Here is a 13815-nt window from a genome sequence, read left to right as displayed (position 1 = left end):
TTAGTGAGGAAAGGTCAGACCCTCTGACTGTTATGAAGAAAGAAACAACATTGTTGGGTCACTTGAGAAATATATTTAGCAAGGTTCTGTAAGCATGCTTAGGGAGTTTGGTCCAGGATAACTCAATAGCATTCTGAAGATGTTTCGAGTGGTATATTCTTGCTGTAGACCATCTACTGACCCTTATGTCAAAGGTGCCCTGATTCAGATCTGGTGGAAAGTGCAGGTCATTAAAGTAAACTGATGTCAGCTTGAGATGACGAGTGCTTTGTGATAGGGCACATTATTCTGCAAGAAGTATCTGTCTGAACAATTTAGACTGTAGTGCATGTTGTCAGCAACAATGCTTAGGTATGCTATGGCATTCAAATGTCACACTAGTTTGTTTTAAGTGGCCTAGTGTATGAAAAGAAGACATTCCCCACACAATTACAGTACCACCACAAGCCTGTAAATGGAGTAGAAACAAAGGCAGAATGGCTGAATGACTCTGCCCTTTCCTGCTTTGAAGAAATCAAGATTCATCAAACCAGACCACATTTTTCCAGACATCAGTTGTCCGGTTATAATGATTACATGGTAATGTAGCTGACAGGAATAGAACCTGCTGTGGTCTTCATCTTCATCTTCATCAATGTCTGATTTATTATGCACAGAGAGGTGTTTTTTCGCACCCGACTGCTGTTGTTTGAGTAATTGTGGCCTTTCTGCTCAATCAAATCTGGACACTTTGCTGTTGCATTAACAAGTTATTTTTGTTAGATGTTTTTCATTTATGACATCATTCTTTATAAACTCTATAGAGATCGAAATGTGTGAAAATCTTAGGAGGACAGCTGTTTCTCCTAGATGCTGGAAAGACCACACCTGACACCAACATTCATATCATAGTCAGAGACACTTGAACCACACATCTTGCCCATTTTCAGGCTTTCCTCTGGTCCATGTCTGCATGTATTGAGGTGCAACCATATGCTTGGCTGTTTAGAATGGCAGGCGGTTTGTGATAACAAGGAGGTGAACCTAATAAAGTGGCCACTTAATGTACTGTATGTATTGTTTTCTTTTAAATAATAAATACATTTCTTGAAGTACTAATAAGGACTAGATCCCACCTTTCTTGGATCAGCCTGGAGTGCCATAGATTATACCGCTGACAAATGAAGATGATGATTAAGTTATGAACAGTGGCAGGCAGGTGTAGACTTTTTCAAAATATTTATAATTAAAATATGTATAACGGACCAGAAATTTTCAGTGCAGCAAGAACACTAAAGAAAATGTGTTTCTTTAAGAAGGAAAGGGTATTAGAGTGAAAGAGAAGTTACAAATTTACAACACTTAGACATGGACGGCTCTTGTATAATAAGGCTAACCTTCCCCAGTTTCTTAAATGCCTCATTCACTGAAGTGACACACATTGTCACAGATTACTAATTATCACACTTAATTGTATAAACTCTATAGACATTTTCTAAAATTGGGAACAGTTTACTCTTTCTATAGTGTTCCTTGTTCTTTTTGCAGTTTTTCCCTAAGGGGTCATTGTCACGGAATTGTTCGAAAACAAAAATAACAAGCTGTGTATTTCATTCCCACTTAAAGTATTCTTTTAATGGACCATGCTTAGTGTATTCCCTATTGATTCCTTTGCAACAGCTATAATATTCCAGACTGGTACTGTCAATCTAGTTAAAGATAGAAATTTCTGTTTTTTGTAATTTCAGATATGTTTATTTCATTATTACTTTTTGAATAAACTTGTATTTTATCTGGCTACTTTAAATTATTCTTTTTATGAAGTAGTGGTGTGCTGTATGAAAGGCAGTGCATAAAGTGAACACTGATTATTAGTTGAATTTTTGAAAATATATTAAAATAATATTGCTGTGCTGTTAAAGAAGGTTTTCATGCTCATATGAGTATTAGCTGCACTCCAGGTAAACCAGCCCACCCTGGTTACCCCACACCAGAGATGCGTTGACCTCCGGCTTAATGTCTTTTCTCCCTCAGAGATGTGTTGCTGTGAAGAAATCTTCACCTTTCCCACACTTCCTGCCTTCCCCACTGCTCTACACTGGCAGCTCTCCGCTCCATGCCGTGCATCAATTAAGTGAAAATGGCACTTGTCTACTGACAGCTGGTTTTAGCATCCTAAAATCTAGCTACTAACTTCTGCAGAGGAAGAAGCAGTGCTATGATTCAACTGTGGTAGATGTTAAAGCTAATCTCGTGTTATATAGAAATGAACGGAAAAACATCCTTCATTTTCTAAATCGGAATTCCAGACATCAGCTTCAGTTCCTAAAATGGCCATGTTGTTCAAACACTTGAATTGAGTCTGTTTAGAATCTGCAACGCTGAAGTCACAACCCTTGCATTCCTGGACAATTTTTTGACATGCAACAAAAGGATACAATAAGATTGGTACATATGCTATCATTTATCTTCAGTTTCAGAAAGCATTTGATAAAGTCTCACATGAGAGGTTGGGCATTAAACTAAAAGAGTTGGGTGCTCAGGGTGACTTGTGTAGATGGATGCAGAATTGACCAAAATACAGGAAGTAGAGGGTTATGGTGAAAGAAACGTTAATCGGTGAAGTTAGGAGTAGTGCTCTCATGGGTCATTGCTATTTTTAATAGATATAAACGATTTGGGTAGGAATAAAAATTATAAGCCGGTTGAGTTTGCAGATGATACCAAGCTAGGTGGACTGGCAGATAATCTAGAATTCATTGAATCATTACAAAAGAATTTAGATAGCATTTAGACTTGGGTAGATTTGTGATAGATGAAATTTAGTGTAAGTATATGTAAAGTATTACACGTAGGAAGTAGAAATGTTTGAATACACAATTTGACTTCTGAAACTTGAAAGTACCCTTTATGAGAAAGACTTAGGAGTTATAGTGGACTTGTCACTATCAACCCTCAGGTAGTGCTCAAAAGACATTAGGACGGCTTTACAGACTGTCAGGTTATATGGCACAATGTGTAGAGTACAAGTCCAAGAAGGTTTTGCATAAGCTGTATAATGCAGTTGTTAGGCCTTACCTGGAGAAGCACATGCAGTTTTGATCACCTTTGGAAATAAAAAAACACATAGTATGAAAAAGTCAAGAGTAGAGCAACTAGACTGATTGGAATACTGCAGGGGATAGGTTGTAAGGAAAGGTTGTGGGAGTTGAACCTTTTCAGTTTAAACAAAAGTAGATTAAGAGGTAACGTGACTGAAGTGTTTAAATTTAGGAAAGGAATTACTACACTAGATTCAGGTTGATACTTTAAAATGAGTTCAAAAAGATCACTGGTGCACAGGTTGGAAACTGGTTAAGGGTAAATTTTGTACAAATCTTGGGAATTTTTACTCTACACAGAGAGCTATAGACTCATTGAATAAATTACCAAGTAGTGTGGTGGACAGAAGGACCTTAGGGACCTTCAAAATTTGTCTTGATTGTATTTTGGAGGAATTAGGTGGATAGGATTGATCAAGTTTTGCAGACCTAAATGGGCCGTTCTCTGCAAAAGTTTTTCTAATGTTGTAATGTATAAATCACTACAGATTTTTTGTATAAATGTGTTAGATTAAAGAAAAAAAAGACAAAGCTATGCTTTTCTTAATACCTGAACTAAAGAGTTAAGTGGAGCATTAGTTTTAGCATTTCTCCATCCATTCTCCTTTTTCAGCATACTTAGTCTAGTACAAGGAGCCTAGCCCTATCTGTGAAGCAATGGGTAAAGGACAAGAACCAACTAAAGGTTAGGATGCCAGGCCAACCCAGGGTACACTGATACACATCCTAAATTAGATCAACAAGCATGCCCACCATTGGGATGTTTCAAAACCTTTCACAGTGTTTGCATCAAGAAATAAAGTTTTTATCCTTAGCTCTATGAGACAGCAATCTCAACTTTACCTCTGAGCTACTCAATTCAGCATTCATTTTCTTAAAACACTTTTGCCTTTCATTAATTTTCAGACTCTCTTATGCCCGAACATTTGGAATGGGATCTGAAAATCAGCTACTGGAGGACCAGTTTTACAATTAAAAGCCAATTCTTGTTGTTAATGATACGTTACTGTATTTAATTTTATGGCTTGGCAGTGCATTCACTTTGTGACACATTGGGCATTTGCAATATTGTTCATTTTCTTTTACTAAGAACAGCATCCAAATGTTTTTGGCCTGAATCAGCTCAGTACATGCTGTTAACTGGCAGCTGGTTTAGGAATAAATAAGTAAGCAATTTAAATTTTCAGAATCTTTAAAATTGAATCTGTTAAAATCAAGGCAAAAAGTATGTTCCATTAGCAATAGTAATTGCCAACTAATTAAGAAGATGGCTGGAATGAAAGCCTGTAGGCACTATGGCTGTCTTGGAACTTTTGAGGCCCCTGCCCTAGATGATATGAGATTCACCAGTCTGTCTTTGCTATATTATATATGCCTGGCAAGTGTAGCAGTTCACAACAGGGAAAATGTGTGCAGAACTGCCAATACATAATTAAAAGTTAACCTAACTAGCTTGTGTTTTGGATGTGGGAGGAAGCCAAAATACCTGACATAAGTGTAAATGCCACACAGAATCAATCTTCGTAACTGGGAACTGTCACAGCAGTGCCACAGTGCCGCTACTGTATTGTTAATCATGATTAATTGAACTAAAACTAGCCATTCCCCGCAGCTCCACCTACATAGTAGTGAAACAGGACAAACTTTAAAAATCAGTAAACAAAAAGGTATCGCTAGCTAAGCGGAGGCAAGGTACACTCCAAAACACAGAGGTAGACCAAAACCCCACTGTTGACATCACGCTGCCCCTTCCCCTCGGCCCACAGCCTGTGTCTCGGATTAGCGCGAATATATATCACTCCTGCATGCGAACTATGACTCTTAGCACGATGAGAGAAGTCACAAAATCAACTGGAATGTTCAAGCAAATTCTAGAAAAAAACCTGATCAAAATCCGTTGAGTAGTTCTCTCATTTGCTAGTTAAACGGATGTATGATACGACCCGACGCTGGCGCGTGACAGAGGAGGGCCCCACCTCCTCCCCTCGGCCCACTGCATCTCTCTCGGATTTGCACAAATAAATCTGTACTGCAAGCAATCTATGATACTTAGCACGATGTGAGAAGTTTCAAAATAAACTGGAATGTTGAAACAAATTATAGAAAAAAACTCGATATAAATAAGTTAAGTAGAAAGACATACAGACAGATAGACAGATAGACAAGCATTGGATTTTATATAGAGAGAGATACTACAAATGAATTAGTTGCTTATAATAACATCATACACATAAACTAAATATATTTTGAAACCCTTACACTATTCTATATGCTAATGAATAGTGATGCTGTTGCTTAAGCCAGTTCTTTGAGAAGGCCACTACTGTATATATAGTGGATATGAAATGCTTACACAGCCTTGTTAAAATGGCAGGTTTTGTGATGTAAGAATGAAACCAAGATAAACTATGTCAGAACTTTTTCCACTTTTATTGTGAAATTTCTGTCAATACAAAGAAGGTGAAAACAAATCAGAAACTGTTGAGAGAAAAAAAGCTTACAAACATCTGGTTGCGTAATTTTAGTTGAAGCACACTTTGATTTTATTACAGCACTCATTCCGTTTGAGTAAGAGTTTATCAGTTTGGCACATTTCCCCACTCTTCCTTCTTCCTTATTTGGTCTAGATCCATCAAATTGCACAGGACATCTCCTGCACACAGCCTCCTTGAGGTCATCCCATAGAGTTTCAATAGGATTCAGGTCTGGGCTTTGACTGGGACATTCCATAAATTTGATCTTCATTTGGTAAAGCCATTCCTTGGTTGATCTGGATGTATGCTGGGGGTTGTTATTTTGCTGACAGGTGAAATTCCTCTTCGTCTTTGATTTCCTAGCAGATGTCTAAAGGTTTTGTGTTGAAATTGACTGGTGCTTGAAACTATTCATGATTCACTCCATTTTGACTAAAGTCCTAGTTCTGGATGTATCTTTTTAGAAAAACTTGCTGGAACTGAATACTTTTGTTCGAGAAAAATGGCTTCTGTCTTGCTGGCCTATCCTATAGTCCAGACATAGGAAGGATACGGGAGATTGTTGTAATATGTAGGGAGCAACTAATTCTTGCTAGATAATCCTATAGCTCCTTTAATGTTGGTGTAGGCCTCTCATCAGCCTCCGTTTCTAGTTTTCTCCTTTTCCTCTCATGAATTTTGGAGAGACATCTTGCTCTTGGTAGTGTCATGGCTGTGTCATGTTTTCTCCACTAGTGGATGATTGTCCTCAGTATGCTCCATTGTATATGAATGCCTTGGATATTCTTATCTACCCCTCTCATTACCAATACCTTTCAATAATGAGATCCCATTCATGTTTTAAAAGATCTTTGAAGACCTAAGGGTTTTACAGTAGGTTGCAACCAAGAAGATACAAGAATAGCCCAATAGGAAGAGCTGAACTTTATGTGTAGGTACCCAGCTTCACTGTGTTTGATGGCAGGTGTATGCTCACTAATGTTTAACAGGATTGTGAGAACACAGCCACATTGTTAATTATAATAGAGTGTGCACACTTACTGTATGTAAACAGGTTTTTGTCTAATTTTTAAGTTTGATTTTTTTCTTCCCAGAAGAGTTTCTGGTTTGTTTTCACTTTGTTTGCATACTGTGTGATTTTACAATAAAGGTAAAAAAAGTTCTGACATGATTTATCATGGTTTCATTTTTTTGCATCAAGAAAATCTTTAATTTGTAGACTCGTTCAATCCATTGTAAAAAGAAATTGTTAATCCAAAAAAATTACCACATATACCCATTGGCACAATCTGCAACAAACTTGTAAAGTGACTTTGTGCTATTATGAAGTCTGTGGTTGATCTTAAGTATGCACACTGGTAATTGAGCCGGAGGTTTGAGGTTCTTGTTTTGACGTTTTTAGAACGGAGACTGTTAAATCATTCATTCCCCTCACTGAAAAGTAGTACAGTAGGATTGTCCATAACTATTAGAAATATAGATGCATTGTGGTGCCCAGAAGTAGGACGAGTGGCCAGTCCTGCAAAGGATCTATGAAACAACACTGATTTTGAATTTAAATAGACATTCCATGAAAATCAACAATTGGGCCATTTTGCTTCTTAAATCTGAAGTCACAAGGTGGTGTACTGCACAAATGAAACTGGTCTTGACTAAATTTTAAATCAGGATCCATGTGATTGGTCAGTATAACAGAGTTATCTTTGCAATATGCCATAACTCAGTTATTCAGTTAGTAAGGCTACTATATACTTTCACTCATGAATCAAACACAAACATTGAGGACGTTTAAAAGTATAAGTAGACGCCAGTGTGTTCATTTTCTTTAAATACCTCAGGCTTGAAACTAGCCATAAGAGAGGGGTTAAACTGGAATGTCATGAAATCAATTTGATTTCAAACTGCAATGATAAAGATACGGGCTAATACTCATGCCTACAATAAATGTCCAAGTTGGGTTCAATAAAACCTTAACTGAGTTGATGAGCCTGTGGGGCACTATTTGTTTGTTTCTGTTAGTTTTAATTAGTCAGGCCCTGTGAGATGGCACCATTATCTGTGTTAGATGCATCTTGCAGAACTGTGGTTAAGGCAGTTGATATAACAGATTTGATTCTATTTTCCTCTGCGCTGATTGAAAAAAAAGTTGCTAATTCTTCAGTTGCATTTTTATAATTTGCTTTGGCATTTGTGTCGTTTATCCTAACACGTTAAGTGCTTACCTTCCAATAAACCTAGGATTTGAAAATGATTATATGTTCATTTGTGACATTTATTCTTTGCCTGTTTGCTTTATTGATGAAAGAACAGGGTTAAGACTCGGACATGAAACTATTTAAACATACTTAACTGTGCACACATTTCTGAGAGGATGAGATGTCGCTTGCTAGCAACAAAAAACATTCTTGTATTAAGAATGCATGCTGTCACTCAGAAGACAAGCATTCCTCCTATACTTCTCATCACTGCAGGTTTACACGGAGAATTAATGCAAATTGAAAATGGCTGCTGTTATTCGGGTGCTTCTAGTAATATAATTATGTTTACTTTAAGTAAATGTCCACAATTGCAGAAGGCAGCAATCTTGTCTTGTTTGATTTGTTAAATCTAAATGATGTGTCATACTGTATAAAAGAAGTGAGAATAAGACTTCAAAAAGGCTGAATTTAACCCAAAATAGCTAACAGTGAAAAATAAAATGAGAGAAACTCATATGAACCTTACAGCACTGATGTGTCCATTTCTTTTCTTTTTTAATGAATTGTTTAATAAGGGTGAAGTTTATACTATCTGACAGTATGTGATGAGATCTATCTATCTATCTATCTATCTATCTATCTATCTATCTATCTATCTATCTATCTATCTATCTATCTATCTATCTATCTATCTATCTATCTATCTATCTATCTATCTATCTATCTATCTATCTATCTATCTATCTGAGCCTATGTTGATAACCAAAGCTGTTTTTATATTTGCTGCTTGTACAAAAAGATACATCTTCAGTCATATGCTCCCTTCTGAAACATTTTGCCATAAAAAGCTTCAAAGCAGGCAGCATGGTGGCGCAGTGGTAGTGCTGCTGGCTCGCAGTAAGGAGACTTGGGTTAGCTTCTCCCTGCGTGGAGTTTGCATGTTCTCTCCATGTCTGCATGGGTTTCCCCCGGGTGCTCCGGTTTCCTCCCACAATCCAAAGACATGCTGGTTAGGTGCATTGGCAGTCCTCAATTGTGCCTAGTGTGTGCTTGGTGTGTGGGGGTGTATATGTGTGTGTGTCCTGCGGTTGACTGGGGTCTGCTGGAGCCAATCCCAGCCAACACAGGGCACAAGGCAGGAACCAATCCTGGGCAGGGTGCCAACCCACCGCAGGACACACACAAACACACCCACACACACTAGGGACAATTTCGAATCGCCAATCCACCTAACCTGCATGTCTTTGGACTGTGGGAGGAAACCGGAGCGCCTGGAGGAAACCCACGCAGACACGGGGAGAACATGCAAACTCCACGCAGGAGTTACCACCATATACCACCATAAACCAATGTTTTTATGCATTTTGTGTCACTTTGAAAATGTGTATTTTTGAAATGACTGAAAATCTAAGGAAAAGATATAAAAATGATACAGCATATCGACATAAGCTTTGGTATGTGTAATACTGAGCCAACCACTAACAGCATACTGCATGATAACGTGCAGTGAATACACTTGACTTGAGCATTCATAGTTTTCCTACTCTTTCTCTATACGTTTAGCATTCATTTGCTCAGAGGTTGATGCGCTTGCTGCTTCCTGAGCAGCTTTTCTTTTCGCCACCCTAGCGGCCCGCTTCTTCTCTTCTTTCGTTGGCTTCTTTTTGTGTTAAAACTGATTAAGTCTGTTTTTGTGTTGCAATTACTTAGTATGTTTTCCTTAATTTTTCACTTAAGCTGGCACTTTAGTCTTCAATCTGCCTCAAGGATGATTTAAGTTATGAAGAGGTAGGGGAAGTGACAGCGAAGGTGGTAGGGAATGAGAACGGTGCCTGTACACATGCGCCACATGGCTGCCTTGATGGCCGCTGCTGAGAGTTGATTCTACACTTAAATAAAATAAAAATAAAAAGAGTATTAAACTTGGAGGTCAATCATCATCCCGAAAGCGGATAGTAGATGTCACGTAGTATATGTGTACCAAATTTCAGGTCAATAGTTCAAACATTTTACAAGCTACAGGTGATTTAAAATTCTGGGCAGACAAATGGACAGTCATGGTAGCGTATTACTGTATATAAGAAGATATGTCAAAATAAGTGAACTCATAGTATGTTTTCCTTAATTTTTCACTTAAGCTGGCACCTTAGTCTTCAATCTGCCTCAAGGATGATTTAAGTTATGAAGAGGTAGGGGAAGTGACAGCGAAGGTGGTAGGGAATGAGAACGGTGCCTGTACACATGCGCCACATGGCTGCCTTGATGGCCACTGCTGAGAGTTGATTCTACACTTAAATAAAAAGAGTATTAAACTTGGAGGTCAATCATCATCCCGAAAGCGGATAGTAGATGTCACGTAGTATATGTGTACCAAATTTCAGGTCAATAGTTCAAACAGTTTACAAGCTACAGGTGATTTAAAATTCTGGGCAGACAAATGGACAGTCATGGTAGCGTATTACTGTATATAAGAAGATATGTCAAAATAAGTGAACTTCTCCTTTAATGAGCAAAAAAAGCCTGTGACTCATTTTATTCTTTAGAAGTAAAGATACAATCAGCACAAGATGCAGCTGAACATATGTTTATCAGTGAAACGTTCAATCAGTCAAACATTTTTATGTAGAACTGCTCACTGTGCGTAGGGAGGCTTTAGAATAATTTATACTCCCAACATCTTCAGATTCTTCAAGTTACAGCTTTGCAAAGCTGTCAGAAGTAACCCTTGCAAGTCTGGCAATGTGTACGTTTCTTTCTGGAAAAAACACAAATTATTATTACTCAACTGTACGTGTTGAGCAGTTCTGTCATCTCACCTCTTAATTTCCTTTTGCTTAAACTAAAAAGATTTAAATCCTTTGTTCTCCCCACATAATTCATATACTACATCATGGAATCAGTTCAAATAGTTCTACTCTGGATTTTTTTCTGATGCTGTTACTAGATATAATTTTTTTAACGTGGAGAACAAAACTGAACATTCATCCATCCATTTTCCAACCCGCTGAATCCGAACACAGGGTCACGGGGGTCTGCTGGAGCCAATCCCAGTCAACACAGGGCACAAGGCAGGAACCAATCCCGGGCAGGGTGCCAACCCACCGCAGAACACAAACAAACACACCCACACACCAAGCACACACTAGGGCCAATTTAGAATCACCAGTCCACCTAACCACGCAGACACGGGAAGAACATGCAAACTCCACGCAGGGAGGACCCGGGAAGCGAACCCAGGTCTCCTAACTGCGAGGCAGCAGTGCTACCACTGCACCACTGTGCCGCCCACAAAACTGAACAGAACATTCAAAATGAAGTATGAAACTGTACATAGATGCGCTTTTCTGAAGATGCTTACTGTATTTCCTTGTAAGGTAACAGGATACAGGAGAATATCTCAGGCATATCTGGATACACACACACATACACAAATATCTACATGTACATATGTATTTATTCCTGTAGTCTGGGATTGAACAGTCCAAGTCCTACTGATCATTGTTTAATGCTTGGAATAACCAAATCCATGCAGTAATGCACAGTTCCTTTTAAATGCCTTCCATTAATCAGAAACAGTTAGAAAAGGATAAGGAACTAGAGAGCTTTTCTATCCAAATTTCATCTTTTAAATGTAGCTTGGTCGGTTTTGGTCTATCAAGGTATGAGATAGACAGATAGATAGATATGGCTGAAGATGTATCTTTTTGTACAAGCAACAGATATAAAATCAGCTTTGGTTATCAACATAGGCTCAGATGAATAGATAGATAGATAGATAGATAGATAGATAGATAGATAGATAGATAGATAGATAGATAGATAGATAGATAGATAGATAGATAGATAGATAGATAGATAGATAGATTTAGTACAATGACCTGCTCAGTAAAAGTGGGTTTGAAAAATGGATGGATGGATGGACTAGAGCATTTAAGCTGTGTAAAGAGACAAACAGCACCTGTTAATATAATCCACATTATTTTAATATTAACATATAGACTGGGACTACACATAACAAGGCAGCCTGCCTTGAATGATCCAAAGTTTTCCTGATTTGTAGAAAATGTGTCATGCATGCAAGTGTTTGTCCTTTTCCTGCTGTTTATTGTTGGCAAAACAAGCTGTGCACGCCTTTGTAACAGGGCTTCATCATCTGCCTTTGGCTGCCAGAGTGGTTTAGATTAGCCCTTCAGCTTGAGAAGAGGGGCCAGGGAAGTGGAGGGAGGCGCAGGCAGCCTGTAGAAAGAAAGAAAAAAAAAAGCCTTGACACTCGTCTTATATGTGGCATGGCGCTGCATACGAAATATACTCGTGTACAAGATGTAATCAAGATCACAGCGTCAGCCAATGAGCAGCCGCCTGTCTGAGTGAGCTGTCAAGGAACAGGGGAATTGGAAATGGAGATTGTAGGATGGACTGTACTAATACTCAATGGAAATGTATGGCTTTTGACCATTTAGATTATTCTGCCATTGATTTCAGCGTTGAATGAAGGAGCTCAATATCTTATTTGCATATAGATAGCCAGCAGACAGGCCACAATAATTACTCTGAGGTTTATACTGTCCTTCTGTTTGGAACACACAGCCTAAGAAGATCCACGATGGTGATTGTTTTACAAGCTATAGCGGTGCACATATCTACACATTGATCTTTGAGGTGTTATTAGAAATCTGAATCCCCTTTGACATATATTCTAAGGAATGGGGAGAAAATAGTACAGCTTTTCAAAACTGATTTTCATACTGCTGCTTTGATGGCAGAATACAGGCGCATTTCCATTGTAAGTTACCTACTGTGACATAACTAGCCAGAAAATTCATAACATCCGTCTATATTTTTTCAAAACACAGAACCGTAGTGCAAATATGATTTTTGATTTTTTTTTATTTACATAATTTTTCATGTCATTGTGCAGCTCACATCCCAGATCAATAATTTATGAAGATCACATTTGATTCTATTTTTTAAATTACTAGAAAGCAGCAAATTCACTAAAGTCAAAGAGAAACTTATTCGGCTTAGCTTAATTCGATTTATATTTTGACCTTTTTACATCTAACAGTCTGTTAAAATATGTTTGCTTATCTACTCTGCACCTTGGTGCTGTACTAAATGATAACTTTTAGATCTTTATGGAGTAATTTTAGAGGTATCTAATGTATACTTGAACCATATAATCCAATTCACATTTCGTCCATTTTCTTATTGAATTATGAGGTCACAAACAACTAGAGCATAACTTTATATTAGGCAAAAGCCATCCCTGTGTGAGACACATAGTTATCCAATGCCAGATTTATCATCACTTATCAGTCCAACGTGGAGATCTTTTACTTGTGAGAGAAAACCCATGTGAACATGGGTAGAAAGTGTAACATTCATGATGACAATGACCAGGCTGGGATTCAAATCCTAGAGAAGTAAGGTCATGGAGTTAGGCAATGCACTACAATGTTAAAGTTTTTCAAGAAAGAATACTTTGTGAAAAAAATAAATACGTAAACACAATTTTAGGAGCAAAGTCAGTTTTTACTTCCATATTCCAGAGAGGCACAGATCGTTTTGCCTTTTCACTTTTCACACCAGCAGGCTAACATCAGCACTTTGTCCAAACACACGTTTATTGAACACAAATAAAGTCCCACACAACACACAGTGCCCCCAGCACCAATCACCCTCTCCACTGGTCTCTCTTCCAAATGTCCATGGGCCGCCTTTCCTCTCCTCCCGGGATCTTCGTCCTGCTCCCGCTCCCGACTCTAGCTCCCTGATTGTAGGGAGGTGGCCCCTTTTATTCCCACCCAGATGTGCTCCAGGTGCCTGATGACACTCTTCCGGCAGCACTTCCTGGTGTGGCGGAAGTGCTGCCCTTGCACCCGGAAGCACTCCATGCGTCCCTGGAAGGATCTTCCTCCACCTTAACAGGTGTGGCGGAAGTGAATGTTTCCCTGGCTCCATGAGGCTCGGGGCGCCCCCTGGCGGTGGCCATGGGCCCCAATGGGCTTCAGCCTCCTTGCTTCTTTCCTGTGGTCCCCTCAACATCTAGGGCGGTTGCCCCCT

General features: G+C 38.6%; 1 protein-coding gene across 1 annotated transcript in view; it reads left to right on the top strand.

Moving 5' to 3' along the window:
• dcc (DCC netrin 1 receptor) overlaps nucleotides 1–13815 on the top strand; it is an 899751-nt gene that overhangs the window by 39171 nt on the left and 846765 nt on the right. The gene's annotated exons all lie outside the window — the stretch shown is intronic.

This window comes from Erpetoichthys calabaricus, chromosome 5 (assembly GCF_900747795.2).
Source record: "Erpetoichthys calabaricus chromosome 5, fErpCal1.3, whole genome shotgun sequence".
Lineage (NCBI taxonomy): Eukaryota > Metazoa > Chordata > Cladistia > Polypteriformes > Polypteridae > Erpetoichthys > Erpetoichthys calabaricus.
The sequence above is the reverse complement of the archived record's forward strand: the minus strand, read 5'-3'. Positions and strand labels throughout refer to the sequence as shown.